The sequence below is a fragment of the Trichosurus vulpecula genome, chromosome 1 (assembly GCF_011100635.1).
Source record: "Trichosurus vulpecula isolate mTriVul1 chromosome 1, mTriVul1.pri, whole genome shotgun sequence".
NCBI classification, from domain to species: Eukaryota; Metazoa; Chordata; class Mammalia; order Diprotodontia; family Phalangeridae; genus Trichosurus; species Trichosurus vulpecula.
In genome coordinates this window covers 300,923,412-300,939,882 of record NC_050573.1, presented here as the reverse complement: position 1 = coordinate 300,939,882, position 16,471 = coordinate 300,923,412, and the positions used below count along the sequence as shown (strand labels likewise).

General features: G+C 37.0%; 1 non-coding gene across 1 annotated transcript; it reads left to right on the top strand.

Annotated features, from left to right (window-relative positions):
- The first annotated feature begins 9,445 nt into the window (after window positions 1-9,445).
- Window positions 9,446-9,552, top strand: LOC118835025. The gene has a single exon (XR_005009391.1). It is a non-coding gene; the product is annotated as a U6 spliceosomal RNA (small nuclear RNA).
- Window positions 9,553-16,471: the final 6,919 nt, after the last annotated feature.

Below are 16,471 nucleotides of genomic sequence, written 5' to 3'. Positions count from 1 at the left end.
TTACAGAAAAAAAAGAAGACAAATAATTAGAGAGATATTAATTCTTCATACTTGGGCCATGCAAATGTATGGGAAGTGTCCCAAATCCCTCAATTTCAGTTAAAGCAACTAAAATGATGCATTATACCCCAATACATTTTTAGGTGAGGACCACTCTTAGTCTGAATTATAGAGTCAGTCAAATGTGTAAAGTAGTTGTGAACAGGTCATATTACTTTATTGCAGGCCTGCACAACCTATGGCCCATGGGTGGGCCGCCAAAGGATTTCAGGTGGCCAGTGAAAAATGTAGGGAGTTGCCACTGGACACTCTCTTGTTTGTTGTGTGACCTGTGATGACCGCACATTGTCAGTCTGTCTCTAGTCTAACTTATCTGCGGCCTGAAGAAGCTTAGCCTGTTTTAATTTTGGCCCCTACCTACTGCCAAGTTGTGCAGGTCTGTTTTATTGATTTTAAATTAATCATATATAGGTATAGACAAAGCACATGCAAAATAGTTTCAAAGTAACCTTTCAGAAAAGGCCTTAGAGCCAAGTGATTCCCTCTCAGAGGGTTGGCTAGAACTGCTCTATGGGTGTCTGTCCTGCTATTATAACGCTGCATTGCAAATCAGGGCTCCTTGTTTCAGCCACATATCATAGGATGTGACTGGTTCTCTACAACCAACCTTGGGCCATTTCTTGCTTGGCATTGGCTTTTATTTGATTCTTACCAAGTTTCTAACTTTGATTAATTGAATCAATAAAGTTATCTGACTTGTCCACAGCTACTTTGCTCATTTGATTGAACAAATAACTCAGCCTAAGAGAGGTGACGATGAAGGGTAATGGCTATCACTGGAGCTCTTAGCCAATGAAGTTAATTCTCTCTCTGACCAATCAGGAATTGCTTAGCTGAAGCCTCCTCCTAGCTTCCTATCTGTCAGGCAGATGGAGCCCCTTTGCCAGCCCCTCTGCTGTTCCTCCTGCACAGTCTGTGGCAGGCACTCTGTGAAGGACCTCCTGTTTAAAATATCACAATTCCTCAAATCTCCCCTCACAAATGGACCATCTTTTAAAATTATACATCAATCTCCAAAGATTTTATATGATTTCTTTTAGTTTTGCTTTATTTGGTCATAAAACATGTATATGCAAATTAAAGGTACACAACCTACTTTGTAGTTTGAATACTTCAACATCGTGGTCAATCTCTTTGGTGCCCTTGGAGCTATGTTTTTTTACACTCACATTTCCCTAGTTTTGGATTTTTTAAAATAATATTTTCTGCTTCTTTATAACATTAAAATTTTCACAAAAGCAAGACACCATTTTGCATTATTAACAAAGAGATCCAAATCCTCAAATCTGTACCACAGATCACTTTCTCTCCAAAATTGTCCTAATCTCTTCTGAAAACTGTTTTTTTCACACATATTTCTAGGAGTGTATATATTGAAATGAAGTTCTTCTTCTGCTCAAATTGCATATTAAAATATTCATCCACACCAGCAGTATCTTACATAATTGACAATGAATCTAAAATTCTTCCTTTACACAGTAACACTTATTCTGTCCTTTTCATCATCGACTGCTCCTTATGAAAAAGACCTTAGAGAGATGATATATCTTACAAAAGCATTACCAGACAGAGTGCTTCAGTGACAACATGCCTAAGTTATATACAGGATATATCATAGGCACATATCAACAGTAAAAAACATCTATGAAGTACAAAGCAAATAATCCTAAACTGTGAAGCAACAAAGCTCAGCAAGTCTAACAAAGCACAGCTAGCTAGCTATAACAACATGAGTACCAGTGGGCCTATAAAAGCAGCCTCAGTGTATCATTAGAGCACATGCAAATAGAGTGCAGAACAATTACAGGTGTTGCTCTACTAACAAATATAACAGCCAGAAAATCAAACAAACATACTCAAACATGAAGCAATAACATAAGCAATCACATGCAAGGGACCCTTTGCATGGGCAATTCCCAGTACTGTCTCCTAGGGAAGTATGTAACTGTTTCTTGAGGGGCATTCGCAACATTGTAAGGATCTAGTTGTGCTGTTGCCTGCTAACCTCTCTGTTCCTCTGCCTGAGCTAGTAGATGGTATAGGCTGACCATTATCATCATTGTGGGCGTATTTCTCTAGCTTAGACTTACAGCAGGGGTAGCCTGGGTATTTTTGTGCTCTGTGGTTGGTATCTGAACCTCATGACTCTATAATATCTGTAGGATTCTCATAGTCCCTCTGAATGCAGGCATTGGGTAGGGAAACAAACCCCTCCACATCTTCCTCCTTCTAATAATAGAGAATGCATTTGCTTTTCTTGAACTCCATTTCTTTTTCTTCTTCCTGCAATTCTCCATGCAACAATCCCTGCCATGGACCACAGGCATAGCCTCAGGAGTTTCCTCCAAGTATTATTTACAGTGTCTCTGGGGATTGCTGTACTTTGGGTTATGGTAGAATCATAGAAGTTAAGTGCAGAGTCCAAATCTAGAAGGGGTTGCATCTAGAGATTCTCTAGAGGCTCCTGTTTGTGTATGTCACTGGGTGGTTTGCATCACTTTCTGAAACACTGCAGTCTCCTAAATGAGATCGATAATTTCTCAAAAGAGTTTAGCCTACTTAGCCATTTAATAAGAAAGCATGGGGATGAAGAATGCCATTTGTCTATATATTCGATTGGATAGACAATTCATCAAATTGGTATATATGTCTTGGAAAGATACTGGAAATGGACAATAAGCTGGCCCAGTATATGTTTGAGTTATTAATGGAAAGCATTGAAAACCTATTTAAATATGAAAGTTTATCCAGTACATAGAGAACAAGTTATCAAACATTCTTTCCAATACCTTCCTATATTTCGAGAAAGGTGAATTCTCTTTATCTGAAGCCACTTCTCTTCTTTTTCCCCTTCTGTAAGATCTACATTAGACTATTAGGTCCTTGAGATCAGGGACTGCTTTTTTGCCTTTTTTTTAACCCTTAGTGCTTAGCACAGAGCCTGGTACAAGGTAGATGCTTAATAAATACTTGTTGACTTGACTTTATGCTAATCTAGCCACAGTTGCATAGGCTATAAATACCTGTGATTTTCAGAAAAATACCTTTGCCAAGTTAGATTGCTGGATTGTTTCTCTTAGAATAGTGATGGTCTCTAACCTAAGTCAGAGTCATTCAATATTGCCTTATACAGCCTACAGGTCTGGTTAATTCTGGGCAAGAAGTGTCTAAATAAAATTATTCTGATCAAGATATGATGCAAACTTCACATATTTTCATAATGAAGATAAAGAAAATGAATGTGTAGGAAAATGAATTGTCATAGAAGTTGCTAGCTTAAAACACTTTTTAAACCACCAAAAGTTACTTTTCTCTTTTGGGCCTTCAAATCCTAACTTGTTCTACTTATTTTAAGAAGAGCCAGCTTTCACAGCGTATCAACTCAAAAGGAGTATGTTTTCTACAGAATGTAATTGATGAAAAGTGTTTTTCTTGTGCTGACAAGAAAAGGGATCTGAATACCTCAGGTACCTGAAATATTTATGAGCTGTAATCCTCAAAAGTTCTAAACTACTGCCCACACATCTCATCTGTTGCCAAAGCCTGCTGAGTTTTTTTTCTTCCCGGTAGAGTATCTCTTAGATGAGTCTCTTCCTCTGGATTAAGCCATAGGCTTCAAGTAGGCACTGGTTACTATACTTTTGGCCAATTAAAATCTCCTTTTCTTTGGGATCTGTATCTCTCTTTCTCATGCCAGAAATGTCTTTTTCATTTATTATTTTAGTTTGCTACATAATCTCCCTTCTTGAAATACTTGGAATGATCTTTTCCCCCTAACATTTATCAAGCTTTGAAGATCCCACTTCATTCAGGAATTTTTCATTGACTAATTTGAAGAGAGGGGACAAATTGAAATGAGTAGACAGCATGGCATAGTGCATACAGTGCTAGAATCAGAAGAACTAGATTCAAATCCTTCTTCCAACACTTTCTGGCTCAGTGGCTATAGGCATGCCACTTAACTTCTCTGATCCTCAGTTTATCATTAGTAAAATGGGGATAATAATTACTTTTAGTAGCTACCTCACAGGTTTGCTATAAGGCTTTAATGAGAATGTATGTAAGGCATTTTGCAAACTTTTAAGTGCTATATAAATATCAGATATCATTATTATTATTATTAAGTCTCATGATTCTTTTTCTATTTGCTATGTCAATAAATTTAGCTTCCCCTTTGCTTACAAGTATGTATATATTCACTTCTCATTATATTTTTTCAATATTTATTAGTCTTTATATTTTCCTTTTCTTCATAAATTTTCAATTAACAAGCATTATTTCTTTCACCTGCCTCCCTGAAAACCAAATCAAACCAAAACTGTTGTAATAAATATTCATAGTCAAGTAAAAAAAATTGTGTGTTTTCCCTATCTTCCTCCAATTTCCAACGAACCACCTTAAGCCCATTTTTAGTCTTTATCATGGTAGTATGGTACAAAATGCATTATGTTATATTCCATGTGGTTGATTGCACTTACTTCTGAGTGGTTATCACATTGCCTTCTACATGGTAGGCACTTAAGAAAGATTCATTGAATGGAAAAGATCACTGGGTTGGTTGTAAGGATGGTCTGGATAGAGAATTCATGAGCATGTTCATTAGGGCCCCATCCCTAACACAAATTAATTTCCTGGCCCAAACTAGAAAATCCTTTCCCAATTAGACATTCAGGCAAGCCAAGATATATCAGCCCGAAATGTGGCCAGGGTTGGAGGTAAGAGGAGTTGGCAAGAACACTACTACACTGGAACATCATGGACCCTCAGCCGGACCTTGGCCTTGATTATTCCTGGAGTCACATTATCTGAATATGGCCTTGTAACAAGACAAAATGGAATGGAGAGGAAGTTTTTTCTCTTTGAAAACAGCTTCATGCTCTTACCACATAAGGTGGTAAGGTGATTTTAAGATCATTTTTCCCTCTAAATTGTGGAGGTTTTTTGTTTATTTTTTTAGGGATTATTTGACAACTTGAATCATCTTTTCTCTAGACCAAGTAAAATAGAACATTCTTAATTTGAGAATCCTTTTTTGCTGTTTTCTTCTCTTTTCACTCATTTTAGCAATAGCACTATATTCAACCTGGTTTGCAATTGTTTCATTTGGTTCTGGAGAAGGAAGCTGTAAAATTAATGCCACAAATCCACTGGGACATCATTAGGTTCTTTAATGTTTCACTAGGGAGTGCTTTGGCCTCAAAGAATAAGACTTTCCTTTTTTTACTAATAAATACAAGCAATAAAATACTGGTCTGGACAATAAAAGGAAGCTTGCCATATTTTGCTGTAAATGTTCTGAGCAAGGCCAGCAGGATCTGCATTGAAAATATATTGAAATAGTGTCTGTGAAAAGTACTACTGACATTTAGCATCAACTTAGCATCAATTTTTTAAAAATTGCTTCAAACATGTACATTTTGTCTGTCTTCACTGTAAACTTCTCAAGAGCAGAGATTATGTTTGTTTCATTTCCTGAGTACTTGCTAATGTTGATAACACATAGTAGCATTTATGAAGGGCTTGAGTTATGACTTTTAGACATGTGGTGAATATAAAATGTTATAGCAGGTGCTTTTCTCTTCTCTCATTCAAGCTTAGATAATATATTTCCAATTTAAACTGGTTCTGGAAAACCCCTAAATCACAAAGTGATTGAATTGGGATATCAAGGATCATCTATTCTAACTTGACTCAGGTCAAGAAGCCTTTATTTAATACCTTCTATGTGTTAGGTGTTGTGCTAATTGCTGGGGTTACAAAGAAAGGAAAAAAGGAAGGAAGGAAGGAAAGAAAAAAGGAGGGAGGGATGAAGGAAAGGAAGGAAGAAGAAAAGAAAAGGAAAATCCCTTAGAACACTCCTAGCAACAACAGCAACAACAAAAACAAAAAAAGTTCTCAAGAAGCTCACAGTCTAATAGGGGAGACAGCATATATGCAACTATGTACAAACAAGATATATACAAGATAAACTGGAGATAATCACGAGATAATAGCATTTAGTAAGATAGGAAAAACTTGTAGAATATGGGATTTTAGTTGGTACTTGAAGTAAGTCAGGGAAGTCAGGAGATGGAGATAACAAGGGAGAGAATTCCAGGCATGGGGGACAAGGTTTGTGGGAGTGGGGGAAGGAGGGTGAAAAGCCAGTGAAAATGCCCAGTCAGGAGATAGAGTGTAATGTGTGAGGAACAGCAGGGAGGCCAGTGTCACTGGACTATACAGTATGTGGACTGGAGTAAGGCGTAATAAGACTAGAAAGGGAGGAAGACCATAAAAGGCTTTAAAAGGCAAAATAGAGGAGTTTCTATTTGATCCTGGAGGTAATAGAGAACCACCGGAGTCTATTGAATAGGAGGGCAACTTCTTCATTCCATGGTTGATGAAACTAAGATCTATTTCAGTTATGGTTAATGCCCTAATAGAAATCTAGCAACTCTTGGTAAAGTAAATATCTTAATACAATGTCAAAGTTAAAGTCAACCCAAAGTCATACAGCAAGCCATTTCAAGGTCTGAAGAATTTTGGGCTTGTGTGCACCACTGAATACCATTTCGCATGAATGAAGTTTATTTTATTAAGATGCCATGGTTTAATCATTTGTGACAGTTTTAAAATGCTGTGTAGTGAGTGAGCAAACAATGAAGTCAAGGATCAAGATTTAGCACTTCTCGTGAACTATCCTTTATCAAGATCATAGAAAACAATTTCCAGAGGTGAGGAGTTGGGTGGGGGGATAGGGGCAGGAAGTGTCCCACGGAATCACTTGTGTCTCTTTCTACCACCTACTCTCTGAACAAAAGGCAAATTTTCAGAAACTAAGCCAAGGGCTGAATTTCTGAGGCGAATGTTAAATGGTAAGAATGGTGCTTAAAAATTAATAATGAGGATTTTAGAGGAGTTATTCCCCTTGAAGTATGCATAAATGTTCTTGTGAGCTCCGCACTTTGTGTTAAAGCAGACAGAATTTGGAGCAGAGGATCTGGTTTCAAATTCTGGTCTTGACATTTTCTGCCCATGTGACCTTGTGCAAAGCACTTAACATCTGTACAATTAGTGGTTGGATTAGATGACTTATATGATCCTGTCTAGCTTGAAACCTTTGATTCTATGATCTTATTTTTTGCGGCTGTTGCCACCATTGATTGTCTCCTTGCTACCATCATTGGGTTGGCCATAGGCAAAGCCTGGACCTGAGATAAGGGAGAGTTAAAAGGATGAACCAATTCTAAGAATGATTCCTTCCAATTTAGCCTTAATACAGAGAGGTAATTAAATGACTACAAATTTGCTATTAATTTTCAAATGTTTGGTTTAGCCCTTTCTCATGTTTTCAGACTAATGCCTTACAGGTATAATTTTATGATTATGAAAAATATTATATATTTGCACTTTAAAATAATCATAAGTGATATGGATGGAGACTGTCCATTTTAACTTCTATATAACAATGCATACATATACACCAAAAACTGATACTATCTATTGTCTTTCATAAAAGGATTGCAATTATGTGCTGTATTTGGTGATAGATATCCTTAAAACTATAACTATCTTGTGGTTTTTTTAGGTCCATTTTTGTTTACTTCAAGCTCTTTTATTATTATCTATACTGTAAAACCAGAGATATAGCTTCTATACATTACATTTAACATTATACCTAGTAATTGCTCTACATTAGTACTGATTTTTTGATAGGTCCACTAGAAATGTAGATCGAAGGAATGTTGCAGACAAATATATCCGGATTTCACCAAAGCATTTGAAAAAAAGTTCTCATGATATCATTATGGACATAACGGGAAAATATGGCTAGATTGATAGTATAATTAGGTGGAATCATAGCTGGATGAATAATCATACACAAAGCATTGTGTAATGAATTACTGTGAACCTAGAGGGAATTGTGGAAAAGGATTGCATCCTTGATGCTATCCTAGTCAACATTTTTTCTCAGCAACTTGAATGGAGACATAGAAGATATACATATTAAATTTGCAGATGATGTAAAATTGAGAGGGATGATTAATGCAATTGATGACAGAATTAGGATTCAAAAAATCAAAATCAGGGAACCAGACAAAGATGAAGTTTATCAAGGATAAGTATAATGTTTAGCACTTGGATTTAAAATATGAATTTCACATGTAAAGATTAAACTGAATCAGGTATAATAGGAGTTTATGTTGAAAGAACCTATAGGGCTTTAGATCAACACAAGTTTGATATGAGCTAACATATACAATATGTATACTTTAAAAAAACTTTCAAGCGCTTCTGATGAAAAGACCAGAGCTAAGTTGGAATTTTGAAATACAAACATAGGATTCCAGAGAAACATAGAAATGTAAATTTATTGAAACAAATGGGAAAGAACTGTCAGATGATGTAGTGCTAACATTGTAATATAGCAGAAGAAATAATTTCCCTTCAGAAAAGTAATAATTTCAAAGAATAATGAGGGGATTAAATAAGAAAATAGAAGGACCCAGGGGTCCTATTTTGAGAGTCTGAAGAGAAGAAAGAGAAGGGATGGTAAAAGGAAGAATGTACTAGTGTAGAAAGGAAGAAAAAAGCGATGAAACCTGCTTCTCATAATTGGGATGCATGAAAAGAATATATCAATATGCAAGAAAAGGATGGAAAAAGTAGGCATCAGATGAATTTCTTACCTGAAATGGACAAAAAAGTGTTTAACACATGTGCATACAAACTGTTTTGTTGTAGAGGTACATCAAACTCAACAGAAAAATAATCAGGGATGGGAAAGTGTGGGTGATTAAGAGGGAGGCTAAAGCTAGAGAGTGAATAGTCACAAGCAAAACAAATTTCCTAATCCTGAAAGAGGGATCAAAGGTGGGGGATGGATAAAGAACAAAATTAATATATAATGAGTGCCTTGGATTGCTTCTGAGGCAATGGGAAATAGCCAAAGAAGTTGCTTATGACTGTAGTAGAATATTATTGTACCATGAAAAATGATTAAAGAGACAATTTCAAAGACTCTTGAGTAGTATGAATATATCAAATATGACAAAGAATGATAGGAGCAGAAGCAGGAGATCAACTTATACAAGGACAATAACTTTGAAAAGACTTTGAAAGACTTAAAAATAGGTTAAGGAACTATATACCATGTCAATAGAGGACCTATGATGAAGCATGATGCCCACCTTCTTAAAAAGATGGAATGGACATAGAGGGATGCATACATTTTTGGACATGGTCATTGTGTAGATTCATTTTGCTTGACTATGATTATTTGTTTTGAGAGCTTTTTTTCTTCTTACTCTCCATTGGTCGAGGGAAGGAGGTTATGGGTGGGGAGGGGTTAGCAGAAGTCATATACAAAAAAGAAGGCTACTTTAACATTGAAAAAAAAAGCACAGTGCTCACTTTGGCAGCACATATGATAAAATTGGACCAGTGTAGAGAAGATTAGCATGGCCCCTGTGCAAGGATGACATTCACATTCATGAAGTATTCTATTATAAAAATCACACAGAGAAGAACATAAGGAAGTTCAGAATGAAGTACGGTTTTGAAAGTTACATGTAGAGTTTATTATATGCTTAAAAAGCTAATGCAAATTGAGCTATATTGATAGAAGTATAGGTTCTGAATAAAGGGAAGTATTAGGGCACTGTTCACACAACATATGGCTTGTTTTATTTAGTTACGAGTTCCCTATTTCAAGACATAAATTGAAAACTAGTTTGTCCAAAAGAAGTCAATGAGGATGGAAATGATTTTGAAAATCATGTCATCATCTAAGGAATGGTTGAATAAATTGGGAATGGTTAGCCAGGAGAAGACTATTATAGGTGACTTCAAATATTTAGGATGAAACCTGAAGACAAACATTCTACGTAGCTACAGACTGACAGAATTAGGACTAAATGGAAGGAAATTATGAGGTGAATTTTAATTTAACATAAAGAAAAAAACAACTTTCAAACAATAAGAGCTTCCCAATTGAATTGACTGCCCTTGTTAGGTAGTGAGTGGCTCATTAACATCCCCTCCCTCTGTAGGTAATTAGTATTTGCTTTGTTTACATTTTGCATTTACTTATTTGCATATGTAATTGCTTCTCTGCAATAGAATGTCAGCTCCTTTAGGTGGGGTCTTTAGGTGGGCACTTTGTATTTTTATGCCTAGCACAGTGTTTGGTACATAGTAGGTACTTTGCAAATACTTGTTGAGAGCTTGATTAAACAAAATACAGACACCAGGAAATGTTTTAGAAGAGATTCAGGAGTTTTTATTAATTTATTTCCTAAAAAAGCTAGACTTTACAAAAAAAATCAGAGGTCTTTATTAGTCTGAAATATTTATATTTACTCTCTATGGTGTTCAAGGTCACACCCCCACATTATGTACAATGCATGGCACTGCATATTCCATCCCTTTTCTTCCTGGATGGTGGTCAAGAATGTGGGGATTTGAGAATGTCCCTATGTTCTATCTTATCTATTTTTAGTTACCTGTATACTTCTAGAGGTTTTAGAAAACCATTTCTTTCTGCAGCTCTTACATCAAACTACTCCCTAGAATAGACTGTTAATCAGTCAGCCCTTCTGAGGCCTTACATTCTCCCTCACAGTGTTTACTCTTTATTGTTAGAGTTAAGAAGAGTACTTTAATATAAGAAGAAACTATATGAAGAGAGATTTGTGTTGTTTTATCCACGGAATTACAATTAAAGACTCTCGGTGTTCGGAGGAACCTCAGAAACAGTGTAGTATAACATTTGGTGGACTACTGCAAAATCCTTGCTCAGTACTAATGAACCTACCACTTGAAGACCTTCAATGATGGAGAACTCACTTTGTGGGGCAGCTCATTCCACTTTTGGACATCTCTAATTGTTAGGAAGCTTTTTCTTCTAAGGGATCCAATTATCCCTCTCTGTCATTTCCCTCCCACCGTTTCTAGTTCTACCTTCTAGGATCAAGCAGAAGGACCTTGTTCCCTTTCCCATATGGTAACCCTTAGGTAAGTGAAAAAAAATGCTATTGTTGTATTTTTAATTTGGAGCTGGAAGGGAAACTATCTTCCCCCTTTAATTCCAGAGATGAGGAACTGAGACTCAGAGAAGTCAAGTCTTTTCTTCTCCAAGGTAAAAATCACCAATTCTTTTAGGCATGGTCTCCAGTTTCCTCATTGTCCTTGGTTGCTCTTCTTTAGCTATACACTAATCGATCAATGTCTTTCCTAAACTGTGGTACCTAGAATGGGAATCAAATACTTTGGGTTTGGTCTGAGTAGGGCTTGAATACAGAAAGGCTCTCCTCTCCCTTTCTCTGGGTTGTTCAATCATTTAGTTGTGTCCAACTCTTCATGACCTCATTGACTATATTGTCCGTGGGCTTTTCTTGGCAAAGATACTGGAGTGGTTTGCCATCTCCTCCTCCAGTGGATTAAAGCAAGCAGATATTAAATGATTTGCCCAGGGTCACACAGTTATTGTCTGAGGCTGGATTTGAACTCAGGTCTTCCTGACTCCAGGCCCAGCATTCTATCTACTGAGTCAACCAGTCTCACTACCTCTGGATACTTTGGCTTAATTCAGCCTGAGATCACATTAGCGTTTTTTTTGGCTACTATATGACACTGTTGCCTCATACTGAGTGTGTAGTTAGAATCCCTGGATCTTTTTCACACGAAGGGCTGTCCAGATAAAACTACTTTATCCTATATTTGTGTTGATTGTTTATCTTTTTATTTTTATCTTATTAGCTGCTCTTTTAGCCTGCTGAGATCTTTCTAGATCCAGTTTCTATTATCCGATATATTGACTATCCCTTGCAGCTTAGTATCATTTAAAGCTTGGATAATAATGCCATACATGCCTTTTTGCCATATAAAGAACATTTCATTTAGGATCTTTTAAAAAAGACCATAGTCCCTTCCTAATGCTATTTCCAGGCTCCAATAGGATCTTCCTTTATCCATCCATGCCTTTTTTCTAAGGATGATAAAATTTTGAATAGCACAGGCACCAGGATAGATCCCTGTGGCACTCTTTTAGAAAACTCTATAGGAGTTGATATTTGTCCACGGTTGCAATGGAAACAACATTTGTGAATATAGCCAAAAAAGATTTCCATTTTCCCATTCAACTCTTTTGTGACTACTTTAGGACTGCTGTCAGAGATATTGGTCCAATCTATAATCTTAGAACAGTTTTTCTCCATGTTAAGCTAACAAACCCACATGAGTATCACATCTTTGCTTTGTTATCACCGTATCCTGGCCAAAGGAACTAAATGGAAAAGATAAAGAGATAACTGTCCCTAAGGATCATATAATCTAGCTGGAGATAAAATGTAGGCTTACCTGAAGAAGACTTAAACACACTTAAAAGTCAAGAAGGGACAATCCACTTATTGACTGCCAGTTTGAGCCATGACAGTGTGGTACATCTATTTTAGATTTTTACAGCATCTTGCCAGAATAGACATTTTCAATAGAACAAACATAAAGATGCCTATCTACATTACTAGAACATTAACAAACTCAAGGGAGGTTTTCTCTGACGTGCTACTTTTACTTCCCATCCAAGGAGGGAAAAAGAAGCATTTCTCATCTCAAGACTTTCTCTTTTTTAGGCATTCCTCATTCCTAGGCTCATAAATTGAATCCCCAAAACAAAAGCTTCACTTTAGAGTTTTCTTCTGGTAAAGTGTTAGCTCCCTGAGGACAAAGACTAGTTTATTTTTTGTCTTTGTGTCTCCAGCATTTAGCACAGTGCTTTATAAAGAACTTAATAGGGTGTTTAGTAGTTGATTGCTAACTCGATCATCGGGTAAGCATTTCCCTTCCTTTTTGGGTCATTTTTGCCTCTTTCCTTTTGGTGGAGTTTTAAATAAAAAGATGTCTTCCTCAATTCTTTATTTTCCTCTTTTGCCAGGTCAGGGCCAGATAGTTTGAGTAGGAAGGGGAAGCCATTGTGTGGACTCTTCTACCAGAATCTACAGAATCAGGGTTTTCCAACTCGCTACATCATGTAGTGAATGATGGCATCATTTGGCATCACACTTTAGTGTTATCAATGTGATGTGATTTGTTTAGTCCTGGGCACACCCCAATTAGTAAGCCACAATAACAAAAACCTGTTTGATGATCATATCAATTTCTATTGAAGTTCTATCCTGATAGCATTTTGAAAACTGACTCATGGGCAAGAGTGGTGTCAATGGTGTTGACAAAGGCAAAAGTTACTTTAGTCCACTCAATCTATTTTTCCAGTAGGTAGACCCCTGTGTTAATAGACAACAGTGAAATCATTAGGTTTTCAACTTGGGGTCTCAATCCAATTAGAATTCATGAGGTTTGGAATTGCAGCTCTGTTACTTTCTGCCTTCAGTCATTTAATATTTCTGGGATTTAGTTTCTTTGTAAAATAAAGATGTTGGACTAGATTACTTCATAAGCCTCATTAGGCTCCTTCTAGGTCTCAATCCTATGATTCTATCCACACGAACAGATGAAGAAACATAAAAGTTCAAGTTGAAAAGAGCCTCCAAACAAAGTCAACATAGGCTTTGGCATTCAATGGATTTAATAGGAAAATGAGATTGAGAAGAATGATGAAAACAATGTTGGAAAATTCAAGATCAAAGAGTTCAGGATCAAAAAATGGAAGAGCCCGAAGCTAAAGGATCAGGCTATTCAGATACCTCATAACTATGCCATGAATTCCTTCTTCAGTATCCAGAACAGTGCCTGGCACGTAGTAGAGGCTAGGAATGCTTGTGGACTGATTGATTCATTCAAGACGAGCACTGAATGTGACAAGCACTGAAGAACAAGAAACAATAATGAAACAGACTATTCCTTAACAGACAATAAACAACTGGTTTGGTCACTTCAGCATGCGCTCTGTGTGCAGTCAGGTTAGCAAATGGTTAGTGCATGCATAGATCAAAGTGTATGTTTGTTGATTGTTGAAAGTAAACACTAGATTAGAGGAAAAGCTAAGGATCACAAAGTTTTATATATATGTATATATATATATATATATATGTGTGTGTGTGTGTGTGTGTCTGTGTGTCTGTGTGTGTCTGTGTGTGTGTGTGTGTGTGCGCACGTGTGCGTATGTGTGCTATGTGTACCTTTTCAAAGAATCTGTCAACTTTGAAAGTGTTGTTGTTTGTTGTTTGGTCATTTCAATTGTGTCCGACTCTTCATGACCCCATTTGGGGTTTTCTTGGCAAAGCTACTGGAGTGGTTTGCCATTTCCTTCTCCAGCTCATTTTATAGATGAAGAAACTGAGGCAAACAATGCTAAGAGACTTGTCCAGGGTCACACAGCTAGTCAGTGTCTGAGGCTGGATTTGAACTCAGGTCATACCAATGCCAAGCCCAGTGCACTATCCATTGTACCATCTGGCTGCCCCATCTTTGAAAGTAGCTAATGAATAAAAACAAAGATATTTACTTTGATCATTACAGTTTTCTAGAGAAATTTAACCCATACAAAGCACCTGCCACAACTAGGACGCCAATATTCAGGGGTGGTCTTAGCTAACAATCTCCTTGTCTTGCATAAGTTTATTTATAGACAATGCAGAAGGGCAAGAGGGGAAATTTTGCACAGTAATGTCTGGCATTATTGTGAAAAGAAGTGAAGAAAAAACAGCAAAAAAAAGTCAAGAAGAAAATTAATTTGCAGACAATTTGGTCTGAGATTCAGTTTAGACACTTTAATGGATCTGTGACCTCAGTGATAAGCATATCCTTTCCAGCAATGCCGATCATAGCCCATCCAGATGAGCTGAATTATTCCCAGACCATTTATAGGTGAAGGGACCTTAATGGTCACCTCAGCATGATCCTCCTCATGCATCAGTATACTCTACTGGTTCCTTGATGCATGTGGTTTGTGGTTCTGAATGCTTCCATGCAGGTAAATGCTCCAGTATAAGTCTGAATGGGTTCCTTAATTTCCCCTTCTAGCTCTTGTTTTCATGCAACCTCTGTGTTTCTGCTCTCGTTTTTAAAAGCCATGTCCAAAGATGCCACTCATGTATATGAAGTGGCCATAGGTCAGTCAATAGTCCTCAATGTGATGTCAAAAGACAACCCAAGACAAGGCAAATGTTTTGGATGTTAACAAACAGACAAAATCAAGGCTAAAACAAAATTCTCATCAACAGGCAAAAAAACTTAAATTTTGTCGAGGGGGACATAAATAATGGAAACACAAAATCCTCACCTGTGGGAGACAATGCAGGCCTAGAACAACTCCTGGCACATCTACAACATGAACTTTAGTTATTTTGAGAGGGACAGGGTCCATAATTAGGGAATTGACAGTGTACTCTGCCCATAGTCAGAATACGTTTCTGGATGCCACTTCTTAGAAAGAGTGTTGATAATCAACTTAAGTGTGGCCTGAGGAGGGAACCCGGATAATGAGGGGATTGAAAATCATGACTTACAAGGCTAGGTTGAAGGAACTAAGGAAATTTATCTTCCAGTAGAAAAAGCTTAGGGGGAACATGATACTGGAATGAATATGTTTTGAAATATTTGAAAAACTGCCATGTGGAAGAGAGCCAAGGAGACTAGATTTGTTCAGCTTTTTCCCAGAGGGTATAGTAGGAGCAATGGGAAAATTTATAGAGAGACAGACTTTGGCTTGATGTAAGGAAAGGTATCCTAATAATTTTGTTCTTGTTGTTCAGTAGATTCAGTAACATCTAACTCTTCATGATCCCATTTACATTTTTTTTTTGGCAAAGATACTGGAGTGGTTTGCAGTTTCCTTCTCCAGCTCATTTTTACAGATGAGGAAACTGAGGCAAACAGGGTTAAGTGACTTGCTCAGGTTCACACAGCTAGTAAGTGTCTGATGCCAGATCTGAACTCAAGAAGATGTCTTCCTGACTCCAGGCCTGGCACTCTATCCACTATGTCATCTAGATACCCATCCTAATAATTAGCACTGTCCCAAAATGGAATTTTTTTTGCCTCGAGAGGTAAGGTGTGTTCTTCTTTGCTAAGCTTTTCAAATAAAGGCTTGATGACCACTTGTCTTGGACAGGAAGGACTCTTGGTCAGGTACGAGTTGGAGTGGATGGCTACTGAGTTCTCTTCTAATTCAGATATCATATCATTTTATTGTCTAGTGCCTGTGTAAATGCCAGCTATTTCCCAAATTGGAGAAATTTAGAAAGACAAAATAGATTTTTCTGGCACTTGTAAGAGAATTCACACAAGATGAAGGCCTTAACTTAGTAAAATAAGAGATGGGAATAGTAGAGGACGGAGTGCTGGATTCTGAGCCAGGAGGACCTGTGTGGATACAGGTAAATCATTTAACTTGTCTGAATCTTGGGCAATTTTCTGAAATTATGTTATAGACAATTGTTGTCCTCTCAGGTAGAATGAAGAAATTTCATGT